The following is a 9,518-nucleotide window of genomic DNA, read 5'->3' on the forward strand; positions in this document are numbered from 1 at the left end:
CCCGCTTCTCCTCGGCCTATCACCCGGAAAGTAATGGACAGACGGAAAGGGTGAATCAGGCTCTAGAACAGTTTTTGCGCTGCCTGACCCTTCAGTATCAAGACTCCTGGTTCGATCTGCTCCATCTCGCTGAATTTGCCTACAATAATGCATGGCACTCGGCCACCGGCTTTTCTCCTTTCAATTCCATGTATGGCCAACACCCACGCACCCTTCTACTTCCGGACTTTCCTTCTGCCACCCCTGCTGCTACTGCTTGTGCCCGCGATCTAACTGAGGTTCATGCCCAAACCATGATCCATCTCCGTGAGGCACAGACAGCTATGAAGAAGAAGGCAGACAGGAAACGAGCAGTAGCACCTGTGTATCATGTAGGGGACCGTGTTTGGTTGTCAACTCGCCATGTACACATCCCTGGCTGTCGCAAACTTCTGCCCCGCTTTGTCGGCCCCTACAGAATTGCTAAAGTCCTGAACCCTGTAGCCTTGCGCCTTGCTATTCCATCTGCTTGGCGTATACACCCGGTTTTTCATACTTCCCTCCTTAAACCATACCTTGCCCCTACCCGGGTCCATACTCCACCTGCTCCTGTTTCAGTCTCCACACCCGATGTCTTTGAGGTCAGTGCCATTTTGGGTTCCCGTCTGCACAGAGGTCGGCTCCAATACCTCGTGGACTGGTTGGGCTACGGTCCGGAGGAGCGCTCTTGGGTTCCATCTCGGGGCGTCCAGGCCCCGCTTCTTGTTGCGCGCTTCCATAAGGACCATCCCTCCTGCCCACAAGGTCGTGGGCCTTTGAGGGGGGACTCTGTTACATCTTCCACGTCCTCTACCTTACGAACTCCTATGTTTCCCACAGACTCACGTTTCGACACACCCACATTACGTAGCCCCCGATGCTTACCTCTGGGTGCGCAGACAAGGCGGCACCATTGCACTCGTCATGTCAGGGGGGTCCATGGCAGGCTTGGTGTCTATCGCCCTTCTCTCCGTTGGCAATGTAATTGGAGGTTCCCATTTGGCCGCAATCACCGTTGCTCGTGTGGACCTGATCGTCACGTGAGGAGACCAAACGCAATCGGTATCACGTGACGACCCCCACGCCTCAACGTTTCCTTGTTGAGCATCACGTGATTTTCTCCAATGGTTTAAATGCATTCAGAAACACCGAAACGTTGCTTCACAGCTGGTCTTTCTCTTGGACATTGCTACGCTTCGAATTTACCAGGAACTTTTGGTCACTCGACAGCGGTCTGCCTAAAGGATTGCTTTCTCTGAACCCTGAACTTGCCTTGATTAGCTCTGGAACTCTTGGTTTACTCGACCACGGCCTGATTAACGGATTTTCTCCACGAACCACGATTTTTGGAACCTGGGCCTATGACCTCTCACTAGGCGTTCGCCTGATCAAGCACTTCAAACTCCAGTGCTTACCATCATCATACCAGAGGTTGTGGAAACCTATCCGAACCCGAGCTCAGGTCCAATCACTCTCCTTCCTTTCCGGGTGGTCCTACAGTACACATACAGTACACATAGGTAAGAACGTTTAGTTTCTATTCCTAGATACTCTGTAAAATTGCATTTCGCCTTGTACTAATCCCTCCTTGCCTTACAGCGCTCAAAGGGTCCTTCCGGCAGTTCCTGACTCCAGACTCGACGAACTACCACACCTGTGGCCTCAAGGATTGCACAGGCAGTGTTCATATAATCGCCTGTGTGGTACTTGGGGGCGGAGGTATTCATATCTGCACGACCGGCAACTTTGTAACAAAGGGCTACCAACCTTAACCCTTTGTGCTGTGCATGGCCAGGAAGCTCATCATGTTCCAGGTGGTACGAAGAAAAACTGAGGCCTCCTGCATAAGGGCCGGTTATACCTCCAGAGAAGGGGCAGAGCCAACAAAGAAGAGCTTAGAAAGGGCTCTGGGCAGAGGGAGATCCTCTCAAAGGTAAGTACTGAGACAAGGAAGCGGGACGTGGAGGTAATGGCACTATACCGCCAACCAACATAACACATTTGCCTTCTGTTGCGCCTTTATGGGACAGGGGCCCCTGGGGAGAAGTGACATCACAGAGGGACAAACCAAACCAGTGGGTAGGGGGAGAAGGGACTGGGAAAGGAAGCGGGACATGGTGGAAGGAAAAGAAAGTAATACAGCTGCTGTTCCCCACCTTATATTGAGTGCCCCATAGCGCGTGTCTCCTTACGCTCACATTTCCTAATAGACCTATATAGCACCTCTTGCCTCTTTCCCCTTCTCTACCCTTTACTATCGACAACCCAATGTAAATAATTTGGCTAAAATGTTGTAACGACACATTCTGAGCTCTAACTTGTGTATCTCATTTGTCAATGTATACTGTTTACCATTCTGTAACTTTGTAAGCTTTGCATTTCCTTGCTGCGCCCTGCTACCTTCGGGTCAGGTGCGCTCTACAAATTGAATAAACAAACAACCAAAGCCCCCTCTCCCTGGTCAGTAGAGTGCAAAACCATCAGGAGGGAAAGCATCTCTCTGGTCACTCTCATACTCGTGCTGCTGCCCTTTCTTGCACAATCTCCTGTGCTGACTTCATGCACAAACAATGGTTAAGAAGAAGCAGAGGCGCACCTCTGTCATCTGGGGATATAGCTCAGTGGTAGAGCATTTGACTGCAGATCAAGAGGTCCCCGATTCAAATCCGGGTGTCCCCTTCATTTTATCATTTATTATTCTAAAACTTACTTTCTCAGTTCATTAAGAATTGCCTTTCTTTTCTGTGCAAAGCTGACATCCGTGAACAGTCGCTGCTCTGAAATGTGGAACTTTAAAATACTTTCTTAGATTTTCTAAATTGAAATATCTCTACGGTTGAAAACTCGAAAGAAGAACACATCACATCCATGTTTTTGTTTTTAGCTCTGAAGTCAGTATTTACACGGAGCTCTTAACACATAACATCGCTGCAAAAGTCACTTAACCTGCTGTGCTACCTATGCAGATTTCTTCTTTAGGACTCATCACTCAAATTACAAAGAATCCAGTCTCAGATGTGGTTCTCTGATCGTGAGCACTGCACTACCAGCAGTGCCATTCATATGCATGCCTTAAAAGAGTAGCGTCAGTGCCCACAGTCTCGTTTAAGCTATACATTTGGAAACTGAAAGCACAGGTGTTCCTACTTTCCCAACTCACTGGTAGGACGCGGCGGTAGGGGGGAGGCGACACTTGTAGCACATATAATCGCCTGTGTGGTACTAGGGGACGGAGATATTCATATCTGCACGACCGGCAACTTTGTAACAGACTGTGAAGCCTTCCCGGTTCGTTCAGACTATGAATCCCACCGCCGGGGACCCTGTGACCGCGTTAATGCAGGCCCTAGAGGCCCTTAGGACCGACATGGCCACTGCCACGACTGCCATTCACCACAGCCTTGATGCCCTGCAGAGTACACGTTTACCCTTGCCCGGTGATGATGACGAACCCGGTCCTGCCTCTCCAGCCCAGCCTGCCCCGACTTCAGCCCCCGTTCCCACTCCAGTGTTGCTCCCGTTGACTCCCACTCTTGCTGCTCCAGAACGCTTCCAGGGTGAACCCCGGAAATATCGCACCTTCATAAATCAGTGTAAATTACATTTCTTATGCAAACCTCAAGCTTTTCCCGACTCTGTCACTAAGGCCGCTTTCCTTCTGTCTCATTTGTCCGGGGTAGCTGCCACTTGGGCAAATCCATTGTTGGAAAACGATCACCCTGCCTTATACGATTTCGATCTGCTGGTCGCAGAAATGGCAAAGGTATTCAATACCCGTTACAAGGCCCAGGCACGGGACCTGGAATTACTTGATCTCACACAGGGTAGGCAAACATTGATAGAATATATCACCCGTTTTAACCAATTGGCCGCAGAAACTTCCTGGCCAGAGGAAAAAAAGGCGATCGTTTTCTACCGGGGCTTGTCCAATGCCATGAAAGATGCTCTGTCGGTGGTTCCTGCTCTGACTTCTGTTTTTTCGGATCTAGTTGATCTCACACTGCAGTTAGACGCCCGCAGATCCGAGCAGAAGGCAGAAGCGACATTTGCTAATCACTCTTCCCCGGCACCTCCATCTACCAGTCCCGAACCCATGCAAATAGGCGGGATCCGCAGTCCAATAACACCGACTGAAAGGGAACGTCGGAGGACAGATAACACCTGCTTTTATTGCGGACTCAACGGGCACTATGTGAAAGAATGCCCTCGACGTCCCAGAAACAAGACTCCGTTTTTTCAGAAGGCTCGCCCATGAGAGAGGGGGCACCAGCGAGCCCTTCATTGACCCCCACTGAACCCACCTTTGGTCCAATCAGACCCATAGTAGTGCAGGCCTTATTAAAAACAACCAGGGAGATCACACACACTGTCTATCCTGTGATCGATTCAGGGGCCACTGGCTGCTTCATGGACATCGCTTTAGCCCATAGTCTTAACTTAATCAAAAAGGAGCATCCTGAGCCCGTACAAGCAGTCAATGGCACGTCCCTGACTTCTGGCCCGATCAGACATCAAACGGCCCCTCTTGAGGTGGTAATACAAGGCACACATAAAGAGACCCTGTCATTCGATCTCATCACTACACCGCAGTTCGGTATCGTTGTAGGTATCCCCTGGTTGAGGCAACATAACCCTTTGATCAATTGGGGAACAGGACATGTATCGTTTGAGTCAGAGTTATGTCAACATTTTGCCTGATAGAACCAGACTCCCTTGTTTCTCCTGCCACAATTCTTGGCGCCATGGCCTCCTCCTGACTCACTGATGACACAGCAGAGGCTACCACATTACATACCGTAGGGGCCATCTCGGTTAGCATCCCTGTTGAATACCAAGATTTCCACATGGTTTTCGATAAGGCATCCACGGAGGGTTTGCCCCCGCATAGGGCCTACAATTGTCCTATTGATCTCATTCCAGATGCCCCCATACCAAAGGGGAGGATCTACTCGTTGTCACCTTCCGAGGAACAAGCCCTGAAGGATTACATACAGCAGGCTCTGCGTCTAGGTCATATCTGTCCCTCCTGTTCCCCAGCTGCTAGCCCCATTTTCTTTGTGCCAAAGAAGGAAGGTGATCTACGCCCGTGCGTGGACTATAGACGGTTGAATGCCATCACCATCAAAAACAGGTATCCTATTCCACTCATTTCTACGCTGTTAGATAAGTTAACGGCCGCCTCTATCTTTACCAAGTTTGGACTTGAGAGGGGCGTACAATCTGATCCGCATGCGGCGTGGGGACGAGTGGAAAACGGCCTTTTGTTCTCGACAGGGGTTGTTTGAGTACACCGTGATGCCCTTTGGGCTCTGTAACGCTCCTGCCACATTCCAACGCTTCATCAATGATGTATTATCTGACATTCTTGATGTATTCGTGGTGGTCTATTTAGATGATATCTTGATCTTCTCATCCTCTCTGGATGACCATATCGGGCATGTAAGAGAAGTCCTCTCTCGCCTCAAAAGAAACGCCTTGTTCGCCAAACCCGAAAAGTGTTTGTTTCATTCTCAAGAAGTAGAGTTCCTGGGTTTTCACATTACACCCGGTGGGTTGACCATGAATCAGACAAAAGTGCGTGCAATCACGGAGTGGCCTACCCCCGTCAAACTCAAACAACTCCAATCGTTTCTCGGCTTTGCCAACTTTTACAGGCGATTCATCGCCGGCTTTTCTGCCATCGTTTCTCCCCTGACCGTCCTCACCAGCCCTCATGTCCCCTTCATCTGGACACCTGACCACCAAGGGGCCTTAGAGGCACTCAAGTCCAGGTTTGTTTCTGCCCCTTTGCTACAACACCCTTACCCGGAGATTCCGTTTGTTGTAGAGGCGGATGCCTCCTCTTTCGAGTTAGGTGCCATACTTTCTCAACCTTGTTCTACTACTGGGCTTTTGCATCCTATAGCTTATCATTCACGGAAATTCTCGACAGCCGAGTCCCATTATACCGTAACAGAAAAGGAACTGTTAGCCATTAAGGATGCACTTCAAACCTGGCGTCACCATCTAATGGGGGCAAAGCATCAAACGGTGGTGTACACAGATCATAAAAACCTGCAGGATCTTGCCTCTCTGAAATGTGTGAACAGTAGGCAGGTGCATTGGCATTTATTCTTCGCCGCATTCGATTTTGTGGTAAAGCATAGGCCAGCATTCGCTCATGGTAAAGCGGATGCACTTTCACGTTCTCCTGGGGGAGTATTGCTTTCCACATTTCCGGACACATTATTGGGAAAGGGCCATGTCATCTGCCTATGTACACCGACCCCAACCATGCTTACCACGATTAAAGATTGGACCTGCCAACACCGGCACATACTCACTGAATGGGACATTACACTTCAGGAGGGACTGCCATTCATTCAAGGGAAATTATTCCTCCCCACTAGCGATGTATGCAATCAGGCACTTGCCTGGTCTCATGATGCTGCCATCAACGGACATCCAGGGCAACAACGTACCTTGGAGTTATTACGATGTTGGTGTTGGTGGCCGTCAATGGGAAGGGATGTAGCGAACTATGTAAACACCTGTGCGATCTGTGCCCAATGTAAATCACGCAGGGGACGTCCTTTGGGTTTGCTCCAACCTCTACCCATTCCCCCCAAACCATGGCACACGGTCTCTATGGACCTTATCACAGACTTACCCCGCAGACAGGGGTATGATACCATCTGGGTCATCGTTGATTCTTATACTAAAATGGCCCGTTTCATTCCCTGCACTGGCGTGCCATCAGCCCCGACCTTGGCCCGTTTGTTTTTTAGGTCTGTCTTTTGTCTTTTTGGCCTCCCACAAGTCATCATATCAGACCGTGGAGCACAATTCACGTCCTGTTTTTGGCGTTCTCTGACCAAGCTCCTGGGTATTGATGCCCGCTTCTCCTCGGCCTATCACCCGGAAAGTAATGGACAGACGGAAAGGGTGAATCAGGCTCTAGAACAGTTTTTGTGCTGCCTGACCCTTCAGTATCAAGACTCCTGGTTAGATCTGCTCCATCTCGCTGAATTTGCCTACAATAATGCATGGCACTCGGCCACCGGCTTTTCTCCTTTCTATTCCATGTATGGCCAACACCCACGCACCCTTCTAATTCCGGACTTTCCTTCTGCCACCCCTGCTGCTACTGCTTGTGCCCGCGATCTAACTGAGGTTCATGCCCAAACCATGATCCATCTCCGTGAGGCAGAGACAGCTATGAAGAAGAAGGCAGACAGGAAACGAGCAGTAGCACCTGTGTATCATGTAGGGGACCGTGTTTGGTTGTCAACTCGCCATGTACACATCCCTGGCTGTCGCAAACTTCTGCCCCGCTTTGTCGGCCCCTACAGAATTGCTAAAGTCCTGAACCCTGTAGCCTTGCGCCTTGCTATTCCATCTGCTTGGCGTATACACTCAGTTTTTCATACTTCCCTCCTTAAACCATACCTTGCCCCTACCCGGGTCCCTACTCCACCTGCTCCTGTTTCAGTCTCCACACCCGATGTCTTTGAGGTCAGTGCCATTTTGGGTTCCCGTCTGCACAGAGGTCGGCTCCAATACCTCGTGGACTGGTTGGGCTACGGTCCGGAGGAGCGCTCTTGGGTTCCATCTCGGGGCGTCCAGGCCCCGCTTCTTGTTGCGCGCTTCCATAAGGACCATCCCTCCTGCCCACAAGGTCGTGGGCCTTTGAGGGGGGACTCTGTTACATCTTCCACGTCCCCTACCTTTCGAACTCCTATGTTTCCCACAGACTCGCGTTTCGACACACCCACATTACGTAGCCCCCGATGCTTACCTCTGGGTGCGCAGACAAGGCGGCACCATTGCACTCGTCATGTCAGGGGGGTCCATGGCAGGCTTGGTGTCTATCGCCCTTCTCTCCGTTGGCAATGTAATTGGAGGTTCCCATTTGGCCACAATCACCGTTGCTCGTGTGGACCTCATCGTCACGTGAGGAGACCAAACGCAATCGGTATCACGTGACGACCCCCACGCCTCAACGTTTCCTTGTTGAGCATCACGTGATTTTCTCCAATGGTTTAAATGCATTCAGAAACACCGAAACCTTGCTTCACAGCTGGTCTTTCTCTTGGACATTGCTACGCTTCGAATTTACCAGGAACTTTTGGTCACTTGACAGCGGTCTGCCTAAAGGATTGCTTTCTCTGAACCCTGAACTTGCCTTGATTAGCTCTGGAACTCTTGGTTTACTCGACCACGGCCTGATTAACGGATTTTCTCCACGAACCACGATTTTTGGAACCTGGGCCTATGACCTCTCACTAGGCGTTCGCCTGATCAAGCACTTCAAACTCCAGTGCTTACCATCATCATACCAGAGGTTGTGGAAACCTATCCGAACCCGAGCTCAGGTCCAATCACTCTCCTTCCTTTCCGGGTGGTCCTACAGTACACATACAGTACACATAGGTAAGAACGTTTAGTTTCTATTCCTAGATACTCTGTAAAATTGCATTTCTCCTTGTACTAATCCCTCCTTGCCTTACAGCGCTCAAAGGGTCCTTCTGGCAGTTCCTGACTCCAGACTCGACGAACTACCACACCTGTGGCCTCAAGGATTGCACAGGCAGTGTTCATATAATCGCCTGTGTGGTACTTGGGGGCGGAGGTATTCATATCTGCACGACCGGCAACTTTGTAACAAAGGGCTACCAACCTTAACCCTTTGTGCTGTGCATGGCCAGGAAGCTCATCATGTTCCAGGTGGTACGAAGAAAAACTGAGGCCTCCTGCATAAGGGCCGGTTATACCTCCAGAGAAGGGGCAGAGCCAACAAAGAAGAGCTTAGAAAGGGCTCTGGGCAGAGGGAGATCCTCTCAAAGGTAAGTACTGAGACAAGGAAGCGGGACGTGGAGGTAATGGCACTATACCGCCAACCAACATAACACATTTGCCTTCTGTTGCGCCTTTATGGGACAGGGGCCCCTGGGGGGAAGTGACATCACAGAGGGACAAACCAAACCAGTGGGTAGGGGGAGAAGGGACTGGGAAAGGAAGCGGGACATGGTGGAAGGAAAAGAAAGTAATACAGCTGCTGTTCCCCACCTTATATTGAGTGCCCCATAGCGCGTGTCTCCTTACGCTCACATTTCCTAATAGACCTATATAGCACCTCTTGCCTCTTTCCCCTTCTCTACCCTTTACTATCGACAACCCAATGTAAATAATTTGGCTAAAATGTTGTAACGACACATTCTGAGCTCTAACTTTGTGTATCTCATTTGTCAATGTATACTGTTTACCATTCTGTAACTTTGTAAGCTTTGCATTTCCTTGCTGCGCCCTGCTACCTTCGGGTCAGGTGTGCTCTACAAATTGAATAAACAAACAACCAAAGCCCCCTCTCCCTGGTCAGTAGAGTGCAAAACCATCAGGAGGGAAAGCATCTCTCTGGTCACTCTCATACTCGTGCTGCTGCCCTTTCTTGCACAATCTCCTGTGCTGACTTCATGCACAAACAATGGTTAAGAAAAAGCAGAGGCCCACCTCTGTCATCT

At 50.1% G+C, this 9,518-nt stretch overlaps 1 non-coding gene across 1 annotated transcript; it reads left to right on the forward strand.

Moving 5' to 3' along the window:
* The first annotated feature begins 2,625 nt into the window (after positions 1 to 2,625).
* TRNAC-GCA (transfer RNA cysteine (anticodon GCA)) lies at positions 2,626 to 2,697 on the forward strand. The gene has a single exon. It is a non-coding gene; the product is annotated as a tRNA-Cys (tRNA).
* The last annotated feature ends 6,821 nt before the right edge of the window (positions 2,698 to 9,518 follow it).

This window comes from Ambystoma mexicanum, chromosome 1p (assembly GCF_040938575.1).
Source record: "Ambystoma mexicanum isolate Mex_15411 chromosome 1p, UKY_AmexF1_1, whole genome shotgun sequence".
Lineage (NCBI taxonomy): Eukaryota > Metazoa > Chordata > Amphibia > Caudata > Ambystomatidae > Ambystoma > Ambystoma mexicanum.